This window comes from Octodon degus, unplaced genomic scaffold, assembly GCF_000260255.1.
Source record: "Octodon degus isolate 3935 unplaced genomic scaffold, OctDeg1.0 scaffold00034, whole genome shotgun sequence".
NCBI classification, from domain to species: domain Eukaryota; kingdom Metazoa; phylum Chordata; class Mammalia; order Rodentia; family Octodontidae; genus Octodon; species Octodon degus.
Window position 1 is genome coordinate 17,104,766 of NW_004524610.1, and position 15,433 is coordinate 17,120,198.

At 35.5% G+C, this 15,433-nt stretch overlaps 1 protein-coding gene and 1 pseudogene across 1 annotated transcript in view; one reads left to right on the forward strand and one right to left on the reverse strand.

Annotated features, from left to right (window-relative positions):
• The window catches only part of Ccdc91 (coiled-coil domain containing 91), a 327,571-nt gene that overhangs the window by 224,389 nt on the left and 87,749 nt on the right, over positions 1–15,433 (reverse strand). The window lies entirely within an intron of this gene.
• LOC101585303 lies at positions 14,308–15,269 on the forward strand (annotated as a pseudogene).

The following is a 15,433-nucleotide window of genomic DNA, read 5'->3' on the forward strand; positions in this document are numbered from 1 at the left end:
AGAGTGATTTGTTCTAATGGTGTTTGTAGATAGGATAGCATGTCCGCATCTTGTACAGCAACTAACCACTAGGAGGAATATATGCAATGTGTTAATTATTGAAACTGTCCTACCAATTTGATTTGAAACTGTCTCATTGCTACTTGTTTATCAATAAAATTATGGGAAAAAATTGGAATAGATGGCCTCTATTTCAATCTGATAAAAGCCTTCTATGACAACCCAATGCCTAATGTAATTGCAAATGGGGAAACAGTGAAATCTTTTACTGTCAGATCTGCTACAAGACAAGGATGTCCTCTATCACTACTCCTATTCAATATAGTCCTGGAATCATTAGCTAGAGCCATTAGACAGGGGAAAGAAATAAAAGGAGTAAGAGTAACACTAGTTCAAGAAGATAAACTATCATTATTTGCAGATGATATGATACCTTACTTGGAACACCCAAAAAACTTCACTAAGAAGCTACTAGAATTAATACAGAAATTCAGTAGCATAGCAGGATACAAAGTCAATATCCAATAGTCAATAGCATTCCTCCACACAGTTAACAAACACACTGAGAGGGAAATTAAGAGAAACAATACCTTTTATAATACCACTGTGGAAAACGAAATACCTTGGAATTAATCTAACTACAGAAGTCAAGGATCTATTCAATTAAAATTACAATACTCTGAAAAAGAGATCATAGAATATTTCAGAAAACGGAAAGATATTCCCTGCTCCTGGATAGGAAGAATGAACACTGTGAACATAGCCATACTCTCAAAATTCCTGTACAGTTTTCCTGCAATCCCTATCAAAATATCACCAACATACCTCACAGACCTAGAGAAACCCTTCCTAAAATTTATCTGGAACCAGAAAAGACCTAGAATAGCAAAGGCAATCCTGGGCAATAAGGACAAGGCAGGAGGCATTACTATTCTTGACTTGAAATTATACTACAAGGCTACTGTGATAAAATCAGCACGGTATTGGCAAAAAAATAGACTTGTGGATCAGTGGAATAGATTAGGAGATGCAGAAGCCTGTACAAACACACACAGCCACCTTATCTTCAACAAAGGGGCCATACAGGCTTACTGTAAGACAGACAGCCTCTTTAACAAATGGTGCTAGAAAAACTGGCTCTCTACAATCCAAAAATTAAACTTGACTGAGGTCTATCACCATGCACCAAGCTAGAGTCAAAATGGATTCAAGATCTAAACATTAAAACAAAAACACTAAATCTCTTGGAAGAGAAACTAGGAGGAAGTCTTGACGACATAGGTGTAAGGAGAGAGTTCATGAACAAAAATCAAATTGTATGGGTAATACTTGACAGAATTAACAAATAGGACCTTTTCTTATTCAAAAGTTTTTGCACAGAAAAAGAAATTACCAACAAAGTGAAAAGACAACCCACAAATTTCAAAAAAATCTTAACTAAAAAGCACTGAAAGAAAGGTTTGCTGTCTAGAATTTATAAGGAACTACAAAACATCAGGGCACCTAAATTTAAAGACCCAATGCAGAAATGGGCATCCAAGATGAACACACACTTCTCAGAGGACAAAATTAAAGAAGCGAATAAATATGTGAAAAAATGCTGCAAATCACTAACTATCCATGAAATGTGAATTAAAACAACACTGAGATACCATCTCACCCCAGAAAATATGGCTATCACAAAGAAATCAACCAACAACAACTGTTGGAAAGGCTGTAGGGAAAAAGGAGCCCTTTTCCTCTGCTGGTGCAAATGTGGACTGGTACAAACATTATGGAAATCAGTGTGGAGAGTCCTTAAGAAACTAGGACTGGAAATTCCATTCAATGCAGCTATCCCCCTACTGGGAATTTCCCCACAGGAACTGAAAATATCATATCATAGTGATATAGGTGTTCCTATGTTTATAGCAGCACAATTTGTGATAGCCAAATCTTGTAAACAACCAACATGCCTGTCACCTGAGGAATGGGTCAAAAAGACGTGATATTTTTGTACAAGGGAGTATTCTCGGCTATAACGAATGATAAACTCGAAGCCTTTATACTTCAGTGAATGTCTTGAAGATATAGTCATAAGTGAAATAAACCAGACCCACATCTGTAAATATCAAATATTCTCCCTAGTGTAAGAAATCAAAAGAAGAAATACAATTAGAAAGGTATAACACAATTAAAAGCAAAGCAAAAACTTAAATATTAAACAACGAAGAAATGGCAAGGAGAAAAGCTAGGAAACGACAGTGGCAAAGCCATACATTTATATGCACAAGATGGTTAAGACAATGATCCTGAGAATCTTCAGCAGGTTCTTGAAAATAGCAGTTAAATGGTAGAATTTTCACCCTGAATAACTATATATGCTGATACCTGTGAACTAAGCAACTGCACTGAAGATAGCAATGTATAATAGTATGGTCATGCTTGGAATGTTTGTCATGCTGGTCATCTGAATTCATACTACTTGTCATGTCATATCATTACTGTCATACTGTCTCTCAAGTAAATGTTTTTTTTTTTAAAAAAAAAAGGAAAGAAAAGAAAACAAGAGACAAGAAAGTCATAGGATTCTCCTGCTACAATGCCGCATATAGTTACATTTCTAAATTTCTGTGTAAAAATATGTAATTGTTTATTCCTATTTGTTTAATTCTTTTCCTCACATTATGCAGGGACTTAAAGTTTAATGTATCAATACTTGATGGAAAATACCTGTTGCATGGTATGTCTAAGATGTTTGATATTTAGACAGATAGCGAGGTTAAGCTCAACTGCCTATGTTATAGTGTAATACTATCATTAAGCATCTCTTCTGGAGGATTAACAACTTAAGTTTGCAGATCAAAAATTATAGAAAAAGAAAGGCTGCAAGGACAGCCAACATTTTGGTCCTAGCCTTTCAAGGTCTGTGAGGACTCAGGACATAGTAGAACCTGTCCTAACAGCCTGTGACTCAGTGATGTCCCAAATTTTCTGATCATGAGATTATGAGTCCACAGAGGAAAGAGAGGGACGATGTAGAGTGTGGCTAAGGAAAATCAATGGAGAGAAAACATTCTCTCAGGCTTTCACAGAGAGCAAGTTGGTCAAGCAATGGCCATGACTCATCCATATGGTTGACACTTGCAAAGGATCTACAAACTGTGATACAGGGTTTCAGGGTAAATCCTGAGGGGATCTGACTGACCTTGGCAAATACAAAAGTTACATTTCTTGTTATGCAGATCTTGCTTTATCTTGGTCTTAACCATCTAGCAGAAAAGTATAAAAAGAAGTATAAAAAGTAAAGCCATATTAATATGCTGAGCTATAAAAGGCTCAGGTCAACAACTTCTGATTTTGCCAATCTTATGGATAACCCACTACTATTATGGACTACTGGACTATATTGGATTATTTTGCTCAATTCACTCACCTACAATATTTAAAGGTCAATAGAACACCCATCTCTGACAAAAAGTTTACAAAAGGGGGGGATACGAATGAAGGACCATTTTGTATCTGTATATACAAAACAGTTATAATAGATATACAGCTACTTTCTCTTAATGAGAAAGAAAGATTTGTGTTTGGACAGGATATCATGTCTGCATCTTCTACTATGAATAAGTACAAAGACAACAATATGCAATGTATTAATTATTGAAACTATCTTATTAATTGGTTTTGAAACTGTCTCATTGCTATGTGTTTCTCAATAAAATTAATAAAAAATTAAAACTAAAAGAAAAAAAGAATTATAACTCATTTGTGTTGTATAGCTTTTACACATATACTCATGAATACGAAAAATTTTATATCTCACCAAATAGCTAATTGGAAGATGACAATGACTATGCACTATTTTATAAACTCTGAACGATATTTTAATTTGTAAACTTTCATATTTCAGTGCTCTGAATAGAGCACTGAACTGTTTGTTCAGCTTTTATTCACTGACCATCTTAAAAGGCAACGTTTTTAAATTGTGCCAATAGCGTTCTTAAAAATTTTGATTTCTTTGAAAATAATCACTCTTCATTTTGAAATAACATTAAAGGAAACTATTGGAACAAAATTCAATATAAGAAAAATTTAATTGGAAAATGCATATAATACACCAAAGGCATTCATCTTACAAATTTATTTTATGACATTATTCAGAATACCAATATTGTATGCAAAATAGACATTTTTCCATTGTACCTCCTTATACATAATAATGAGCAAAATGGAAACAGAGTTGATGGCCAAAAGAAATTAGTAATTTACTTCTATGCATAGATTAAAAGCACCTAATTAATTTAATGAGTCATTTCCAATAACACTGTTTTACAAGTTCCTAGAAATAACCAGTCTTTGCCTAAAGAGAAACAGCACTTAAAATTATAGTGGAATTAATAATTGAGAGTAATTCCTCTTGTCAACATCAGGAAAACAGGAGTCAATATCAATCACAGAGAATGCTTGTTTTCATTCTTGCTGTATTAAATATATGACTCAAGATCATCTTTAACTAATTTGATACTAATTAAAGAAAATATGCAGCCCAATATGGTTTTATCATCTTAAAGAGCAAGACAATTTTTGTAAATATTAACTAACCTTAGGAAAATATTAAGTTCCAATAGCAAAAGTGTAATGAAATAATTTAGTTCTACAGATCATGTAAAAAACTGTTTGTTCAGCTATCATTCACTGACCATCAAAAAAGGTAACAGTTTTAAATTGTGCCATAAAAACGTTACTGAAAAGAACTGATTATCCTTCATCAATATAGATGACATAAGATACATCTAAAATCAAAGGTAAATTTTACCAACTTATTTGCAAAAATAAACTAGCTTACATGATAAAAATGAAAAAACTTTTATAGCTATGAAACTCATTTTAAAATGTTGGATTCTCAGACATAAAACTGTAATCTAGTTCATGTAACAAAACCATTAAACACCATAGTCTAAAATGTCTTGTTATCTAGATAGCAAATAGGATTTGCATCCTGCCAAAAAATTAACACTAAAATCCATTGATACACATCATTGAGATTAGTTTACTGCTCTGCTATCTTATTTTTGCTTCTGTTATTAAGCTGGAAGGCACAGTAACTCAAATATGATAGAAAAAGAGCTTCATTAATACACAAGTGCTTTTCAGTTGTACGTATACTTAAGTTACCACCAGCGTTACGTGATTAGTTCTCTTTTCTAGTCTTTTATATTCATTTATAACCTACTCTGAATTCATTAAATATGGTCCTATTTGTCTTTTCCCAGACTTTGGCATTGACATTCACTACAAAGTCTCAAGCTTTGCAAAATTAAGAATGTCACTAATAGGTAAACCATTTAAATTTATGGTAATTAGGGCCAGCCTGATAGCTTAGCACACGAAAGCTCAGTGGCCAGGGTTTGATCCCGGGCATGCTGCGCAGGCTGGTGTGCTGTGCTGGTTCCACCCGTGGGGCATGCTGAGACAGTGATTGAGACTGAAAAAGAAAAAAGAAAAAAGAAAAGAAAAGAAAATTATGGTAATTAAAAACAGCCACAAACTCTTGGGTATCAGTCCTGCCAAGAAAACAAACCTAGCCAGCCATGGTGGCACAGGTCTCTAATCCCAGTACTCTGGAAAGCTGAAGCAGAAAGAAGCCACTTTCAGGCCAGACACTTTAGAGACTTAGTAAGACCATGACTCAAAATAAAAGAGCTGGAGAAGTAGCTCAGTGCAAAGACCCAGGGTTCAATCCACAATGCTAACCCCCCTGCCCAAGAACAAGAGGAATGGGGAGAGGAAGAGGAAGAAGAGATAAATCAGTTGAATACAGTTGTATTCATTTTGAATACATTTGTATTCATCCCTTGAATACAGATGGGTTTCACAACTGCTTCGGCCACAGTGGCAGACATGTACCATTTTAGGGGCAAAGACCTTAAGAAATGGGCAGCTTCTACTTCCTGCCACATGGAACAATTACTTTGGAGGAAATTACCCTCCATTTCAGAAATGTAACTACACAAATCTAAACAGTTTGTGTAGCCTCAGGGCTAGACATGGGAAGAGGGCTTCAGAAATCTCTAAACTTTGGCCATTTAAGGGCAACAATGTAAAACCAGTAAAATTCTCCCCAAATTCCAGGCCCACAAAATTATACACAAAACAAGTTGCATATCACTAAGTCTAAGCAGTAGTATGTTACACAGGAATTATGAAGGAAAGGGCAATGCTTACAACTTGCCCTTGTGTCCCCTTCACCTGTACGGTACACCATCAAGAAACAGGTATTTATGTTAAAAAATGTTCTTATCCTAATTGTATTTTCATATAATTAGGTGATTTGAGTAATATTTTAAAATTTATAGTAAAAAATAGAAGTAGTTATTCCCATCAAAACGTAGAATATAACATTGTCAAAGGCTAGTTGCTTGCAAAAAGAAAAAACTGATGTTAAAAGACAAGACTAAAATTCTGCAACTGTTACACTTTGCTCACAGAAAACTGAAGATGTTTGTTGGTGTGATTTAAGAAAATTCACAGAGAATTCTATTCACCAGACTTATACAAAATATCTGGTGTCCAATCTAAAGGACTAGACCAATAGTGGTGAATTCACAGCAAACTGCCACAGTGGGCTGTTTCTATCATTGAAAGCTCTAAAGGAGACAGTTAGCTAGTAGTGCAGCAACTGCTTGGCAAGTGTGAGGTCCCAAGTTTAATTCCCAGTAACCAAAAAAGAAAAAAACAGAAACTAGTGGACAGATATCACTGGACTATTACTATAGATAGATGTTATCTTTAACATGTATGTGTTTCCATGACTGCCAACTCTAGCCAACAAAACTTTTATAAACATAACAGTTAGCAGATCAAACAAAGGTAGAAAAGGAAGCTTGTATTATGCCTCTGGGCAACTAAAAAGAACTTTTTTACTTAAGAAATGAGGATGAAGTTTTAGTTTTGGAAGATGAAATCTACAGATGGATGATGGTAATGGTACAATAATATAATTGTATTTAATGATTAAATGGCAGAAATGGTCAATTTTATGAGTAACAATCAAATTTTTTAAGAAATAAAGATGATACTTGACTAATGGATATTTGTTTCAAAGGACTTAAAATGACAAATGCCTATCTATGCATTCTTCACTATAACCACAACCAAAACCAAAACCAAATGTGAGGATAAAAACTAAATAGAAATGATTTCTTTCTCCAAATCTCAAAGATTATCTTTTAAAAGCAGATTTCAGTATTTAGAACTAATTGATTAGTCTGATAAAATAAATGATGATTAAAAACACTGGAGAGATTAAGTCATGAGTTTAGCACTAAAAATAAAATAATGATCTTCTCTAACACCAGAATCACCACACAAAGCAGATTATTCAAAGAAAATCGGTATCTGATAGCAAAACAAGCACATGCTACCATTTCTGACTGGCCACACTTGCTTCAAAGGTAAAGAAAATATTACCCCTTGTTGTTTAAGGTAAAATACCATGATAGGTAAATAAGTATAAGACCTAGTTACAGTTATTTCTTCCATTTAGCCTTATTTTCGTATAAGTTTAATATCATCCCTCTAATTCAACAAACTGATTATACTGACTCCATATAACTATATAATATGAAAAATCTGAGTTTAATAAAACATAAAGATGAATTCAGAGTAATCCTTCTGCTCAAAGAATGTATAATCTTGTCCATGGCATCAAACTATTAGATAGTAGCTACAAGAAAAGACTTTCTGCTACCTTCAATATTCAAGTTGGAGCTACAAAATTCAGCTTAATAATTTGAAAAGTGAATTTTCTTTTTAAAAGTTAAGGAAAAGAGTAGTATGTGGCTTGTATACCAAACTTAACAAGCCACTCTTCATGTTTTATTACAAGCACTGAAAAATATATAATTTTGTATTACCAAGAAACTTTCAAATACAAATGCAAAGGGTCTAATGTAGTTCTTCTACAGGTGAACAGTCTAGGTTCTTATGTACAAGTAAAGAATTGCCAAGTGATTTGTAATAGTAGGTTCATGCGTGGAGTGCCTGTCATTCTGGTCTTCTGAATACAGGCTGCTTGTCATGACATGCCAGTTGCTGCCGTGCTGTCTCTCGGGTAGATGATTGTTCAAAAAGAAGGGGGTGGTGAACGACGGCAGGAGACAGGAAAAGGAATGTTGTGGGACTGTCCTGCTTCAAGGTTGTATGTGATTAGATTTTTGGACTTATGTGCAAACATAAGAATTATATAATTCTTTATGCCTATTTTAAAAATATATTCTAATTTTTAAATATTTTTTCATCATATTCTGTAGGGACTTAAAGTTCAACATATCAATACTTGATGAAAAATACCTGTTCCATGTTATGCCTAAGATGTTTGATATGCAGACAGATAGTGAGGTTAAGCTTATTAGCCTAGGTTGTATGGTAATAACAATAAGCTTCTCTTCTGGATGGTTAACAACCTAAGTTTGCAGACCAAAATTAGAGAAAAAGGAGGGCTACAAGGAAAGCCAACATTTTGACCCTAGCTTTCCAAGGTCAATTAAGACTCAGGACATATGAGAACTTGTACTGTAATGTCACATAACTCAGTAGTGTCCCAAATTTTCTGATCAACGAGATTATGAAGCCGAAGAGGAAAGTGATTGACGATGTAGAGTGTGCCTAAGTAGAGTCACATGGAGAGAAAACATTCTCTCAAGCTTTCACAGAGAGCACACTGGCCAAGCAATGGCCATTACTCATCCACATGGCTGACACTGACAAACGTTCTACAATCTGAGGTACAGGATGTCAGAATAAATCCAGAGGGGATTTCACTGACTTTATCAGACCCAAAAGCTACAACTCTTGTTGCATAGGTCTTGCTTTACCTTGGTCTTAACCATCCAGCAGAAAAGTATAAAAGCGAAGTAAAAGAAGTAAAGCCATGCTGTTATGTTGAGCTGTACAGGACTCAGGTCAACAAATTCTGACACTGTCAGTGAAGCGGAAGACCCAACACTATTATGGACTACTGAACTCTTTTTGAATATTTTGCTGAGTTAACACACTTATAATATTCAAATAACAAAACTAAACAAAAAAAGGGGATACTGATGAATGCCCATTTTGTATCTGTGTATTCAAAATGGTTAGGATAGATATATAGTTACATTTTATCAAGGAATAGAGGGATTTGTTCTAAGAGTGTTTGTAAATAGGATATCAAGTCTGCATCTTGTACAGCAATTAACCACTAGGAAGAATGTATGCAATGTGTTAATTATTGAAACTGTCCTACCAATAAAAAAAAAAAAGAAAGAATTGCCAAATGTATACATCCAGAAAAAGTGAGCAGCTATGTTTATTGAAGATCACAGGAAGCTGTGCTCAGGATCTGTACACACCAAATGATGGTATAATACAGACCAAGAAAAGCACCAGGGCTACAGGATAGCATAGTATACAGGTCAAAAGTAGTAACAGCAATAGATAAAAGAGGCCTCAGGATTTCAGAATTTAAAGGCCAAACACCTCTGATGTTTTAAGTGCCTCCCCCTAAATCTCTCTTGGTGCCTAACCTCTAGTACTTATGCTCTAAACTAGGGCAGCAGCTTACTCCTAGGCTTTTGTTACTGTATTTCTACCTCTCTTAGGACAATGGAAGCAGGAATAACCACTGGGAACAATTTTAAATGAATGGAGGGGAATGGAGTGTGCTTTCTCTGCTCCACTGCTTCTAAGGTATGAGTGTGACCCAAAAAAGAGAAAGAGAAATCCATGGCTACAGTTCTGTGGGTAGGTGGGGGCAAGGATCCAGCATATTCCTAAAAAGGATATTGAGATTGATTCAAATTACTGGTCACCAATTTACCTAGAAGTGTATGGAAAATCAGAGATGTCAAACTTTCGTGGAGTGAATTATTTTGCTTCAAAAACTGAAACTCTAAAATTAGAATTTGAAGTGACAGAAAACATCACAATCTGAATTTTACTTACTCAAAACCACACTGTCTTCAATGCCAAGTTCCTAACTTACACTGGGAAAATCAACACTGAAGACAGCTACAGCTGAGCCTGGATCAGACTGATTTACCATAAAACCAGATATAGACTTTGTATCACATGTGACATCTCTAGCCAATCATGTAAATAAGAATTGTGCAAGCTGAAAGGAAAAAAATCACCCGGGCTTTTCTAAGCTTCATCACTTTAATAATATTCCTTTCTTAAAACTCCCAAATAAGTTAGAGAAAGAAAAGATACTATAGGTAAAATATGAGGTCTATATCTTTGACATACAATAACTACTAGGAGGACAATGATACACAATGTATCAACTATTGTAACTGTCTTAATAACCTGTTTTTTTTTTTAAACAATTTAAGCATCTTTTTTTTTTTTAATTTATTTGAGAGAGACAGAGAGACAGAGAGAGAGACAGAGAGAGAGTGAGTGTGTGTGGTGTGTGTGGCCAGCTCAGCCCACCAGGGGGCGGGGCCGGCTGGCATGTGGTGCTGGGGGATCAAACTGCGGTCCCTGATGCTTTGCTAAGCTTGTTCTAAGTAGGTGCTTTAGACCACTGAGCCATCTCTCCAGCCGCTTAATAACCTGTTTTGAAACTTGGTTTTGTTATGTTTATCTTTTTAAAAAAGAAAGAACAACTGGGATGGGAGAAAAAGCTGGAAAAAAGGATATACTCAAGACAGCTAAGATAAATGTACAATAAATTTCCATTGGTTTCTTGAAAGTAAGAGTTAAGGTACTAACATTGTTATTTACTATTCTTGCTGTGAAATTCAGTTATTTTATTGTTTTGTTTTGTTTTTGTCTTTGTTCTTGTTTTGGGTCTTTTTCTTCTTTAAAATAAAATTTAAAAAGAAAACATAAATAAATGAAAAGCTATTCCTTGCTTATGAAATGGAAGAACTTAAAGAGTGTTAAAATCTAAGATTAATCAATTTAAAGAAAATAAGAGACAAGAAAAAAAAAAGTCATAGGACTGTCCTGCTATGATGTTGTATATGGTTTGATTTCTAAATTCCTGTGTAAAAATGTGTAGTTGGTTTTTTTTTTGTTTGTTTGTTTTGTCTTTCACATTCTGTAGGGATATAAAGTTTAGAATATCTATGGTTGTTGGAAAATAGCAGTTCCCTGTTATGTCTAAGGTGTTTGATATACTGGCAAATAGTGATGTTAAGCCCAACTGCCTCTGTTACTGGGCAATAACATCATTAAGCTTCTTTTCTGGGTGTTCAACAACTAAAGTTTACAGACCAAAAATTAGAGAAATAGAGAGGCTACAAGGATAGCCATTATTTTGGTGCTAGCCCTTCAAGGTCAGTGAGAATTCAGGATATAAGAGAACCTCTGCTATGACATCCCATAACTCAGAGGTGTCCCAAATTTTCTGACCAAGGAGATGATGGAGCCACAGAGGAAAGTGATCAGTGATGTACAGTATGCCTAAGGAGAGTCACCTAGAGAGAGAGAAAAAAATTCTCTCAGGCTTTCACAGAGAGCAAACAGGTCAAGCAATGACAATGACTCATCCCGATGGCTGACACTGACATAAGATCCACAAGGTCCTGTACATAGTTTCAGGGTAAATCCTGAGGGGACTTGACTGACCTTCTCAGACAGCAAATGTTACATTTTGAGTTCTATAGGTTTTGCTTTAACTTGGTCTTAACCATCAAGCAGAAAAGCATAACCAAGAGGCATAAAAGTAAAGCTATATTAATATACTGAGCTGTAAAAGGTTCACGTCAACAACTTTAGACAATTGCCAGTTGTGCTGATAAGCACAACTATTAAGGACTATTGGGCTATACTGGGTCATTTTGCTGAATTCAAGCACCTACACTGTTGCGTCTGGCATTAAGTATGAAAGCCCTTTAAAGACTTCTCCAAACACAGCTTCTCTAAGAACAATGGAACACCCATCTCTGGCAAAACAAAACAAAACAGGGGGATATAAATAAAGGACCATTTTTTTTAGTCTGTGTGTATGTGTGTGTGAAAATATATATGTATATATACAAGAGAGTTAGGATAGATATACTGCTACCTTCTCTTAGTTCAATGAGAGGAAAAGTTGGTACTAATTATTTAGACAAGATATCATATCTCCATCTTATACTCTGAATAACTACTAGGAAGACAATAATATGCAATGTATTAATTATTGTAACTGTCATAATAACCTGTCTTGAAACTGTCTTGCATTATTTTATCTTTTTTCTCATTAAAATAAAAAATAAATAAGATTAATCAATTATGCTATGAAAAAACCATTTTAAATTGAAGATTATATAGATCTTTATACCTGACAATTTAAAAATATGAAAAAAACTCTAGAAATTTAGGATATCAAGTGTTGATATAAAATCTCAGAACCCTCCCTTAAAACAATATTCCACAAATGAATAAGATGTACTTATTCATTTTTAGTACATCAGAACAAGATGTACTAAAAATGTTCAAGGATGTTTCTTTGTTAATCAGCTACTGATTAACAAAGCTATCGTAGCTGATTAACATCAGCTACCATAAGTTAAAACATCACATGTAAGTTAACAGAAATCTATGTGCAACCATAAAGCTACTTTACACTTTGGGGTATCCCATTTTTGGAGTGTATGGAAAGCCTATGTGAAAATTTACCAGGCATACACCCACAAAAGTATTTTGTTTGCCCTTTGAAACCACAACGGATTCCAAAGCACAGAGACAGTATTTCCGGTTTACTTCTCACAATCCACATACAGAATCCAAAATTACAACACAAAAAAAAAAAATTGTTAAAATTCTGCAACAGTAACAAAGTCATAACTGATTCCTAATTCTCAGGAATCCCATAGAGCTTCCATAACAACATTCGGTGGAAACTTATTTCTCTTTCCTATCTTGCAAGATGGCAGGTAAAGAAACTGAGAAGCCAGACACAAAAGAGAAGAAATCCGAAGCCAAGAAGGCTTCTGTCAGTGGTACTGGTCAAAAGGGGAAGGTGAAGGCAAAAAAGTCCAAGAAGAGGCAGCCCCACTGCAGCTGAAATCCTGTCCTGGTTAGAGGAATTGCTAGGCCCTCCAGATCTGCTACATATTCCAGAAAGGCATTGTACAAGAGAAAGTACACAGCTGATAAATCATAGATTGAGAAAAAAAAAGGAGAAAGTTCTTGCTACAATCACAAAACCAGTCAGTGGGGACAAGAATGGAGGTTCCCAGGTGGTTAAACTTTGAAACTGCTGAGATACTACCCTACTGAAGATGGGCCCTGAAAGCTCTTGAGCCATGGCAAGAAACCCTTCAGTCAGCACGTAAGGAACCTTCAAGCTAGCATCACTCCTGGCACCATCTTAATCACCCTCACTGGGCATCACAGAGCCAAAAGAGTGGTCTTCCTGAAGCAGTTGGTCAGTGGCTTGCCATTTGTGACTGAGCCTCTTAGCCTTAATCGTGTTCCTCTACAAAGAACACACCAGAAATCTGTCATTGCCACCTCTACAAAAATTGGTCTCAGCAAAGTAAAAATCCTCAAACACCTCACTGATGCTTACACCAAGAAGCACCTGTGGAAACCTAGACACCAGGAAGGCGAGATCTCTGACACTGAGAAAGAGAGATACTAGATTTCAGAGCAGTGCACGGCAGAACAGAAAGCGGTGAACTCACAGCTTTTAGCAAAAATCAAAGCTGTTCGTCAGCTCCATAGCTACCCGTGATCCATTTTTGCTCTGACAAAAGGAATTTATCCTCATAAATTAGTGTTCTAAATTTCTTACTAAGAACCTAATTTAATAACTGATACACTTAAAAAAAAATTTCAACATCCAAAGTAATTACTGAAACATACAAGGTTCAAGTTGATACTCCAATGTCAAAGTTCTTACTTTACAATGGAATCAATCCTAATCTGGCACTATACACCGAGTACATAATGACATGAGTTCTTTAAAAGTACATGATACCAAATACTATAATTATTATGTAGTTTAGTAACTGTACAGGTTATTCAATTCTTTATATAAATAAGCCTTAGAATTCCTTGGAGGTACAACTTTGAAATTGGATTTTTAGGCAGCATCACTTACTGCATCATTCCTGAAACATGAAGTCTTACACTCATTTTTCCTCTAATTCATTCACAGATTTAGAATTCAAACCATATAGTGATCACTAACCTATTGAATTTAAGCTTTTAAAACCATCCAAAGGCTAGTCCCAGAACCAAAGGAGAGTCGAAGGGCAGAGACTGTGTGTAAAGGAGAAGCCCCTTGAACAGCCCTACAGAAGCCTCCAAGGGAGGCTGGTATCCACTCTCAGGTTCAGTGTCCCAATGCCCAGTGCCAGTGCCAGCCACAAGAGTCAGGAGAAGCTATGGGAGATCATTTGATATGGTGAAAGATTATGCTAAAGAGAGATATGGAATATCTTCAATGATACAATCACAAGAAAAAACAGATCAAGTTTTGGCTTTGACTAAAGACTTGACAGTACAAAAGCTGATGAAGTTGTTTGGGTGCATGCAAGAGTTCATACAAGCAGAGCTAAAGGGAAGCACTGTTTCTTAATCCTACATCAGCAGCAGTTTAATGTTCAGGCTCTTGTTGCAGTAGGAGAATATGCAAGGAAGTAGATGGTTAAATTTGCTACAACATGAACAAAGAAAGCATTGTAGATGTAGAAGGCATTGTGAGAAAAGTGAATCAAAAAATTGGAAGCTGTACACAGCAAGATGTTGAATTACATGTTGAGAAGATTTATGTCATTAGTTTGGTAAACCCCGCCTGCTCCTAGAGCTGAATGATGCTACTTGGTCTGAGGTAGAAGGAGAAGAGGAAAGAAGAGCTACAGTTAACCAAGATACAAGAGTAGACAACAGAGTCACTGATCTTAGGACATCAACTAGTCAGGCAATCTTCCATCTCCAGTCAGGCATCTGCTATCTCTTCCAAGAAACTTTAATTAACAAAAGGATTTGTGGAAATCCAAACTCCTAAACTTGTTTTGGCTGCCAGTGAAGGAGGTGCCAATGTATTTGTGTCATATTTTAAGAAGAATGTATACCTAGCTCAGTCCCCACAACTGTATAAGCAAATGTGCATTTGTGCCAACTTTGACAAGGTTTTCTGTATTTGACCAGCATTCAAAGCTGAGGACTCTAATACCCATAGACATTTAAATGAATTTGTTGGTTTGGACATTGAAATGGCTTTTAATTATCATTACCATGAAGTTTTAGAAGAAATTGCTGACACCTTGGTACAAATTTTCAAAGGACTTCAAGAAAGGTTTTAGGGCCGGGGAAATGGCTCAGTAGAGTAAGTGCTTGCCTGGCAAGCACAAGGGCCTGAGTTCAAAACACCAGTTCCACCCAAAAAGAAGAAAGAAAGAAAGAAAGAAAGAAAGAAAGAAAGAAAGAAAGAAAGAAAGAAAGAAAGAAAGAAAGAAAGAAAGAAAGG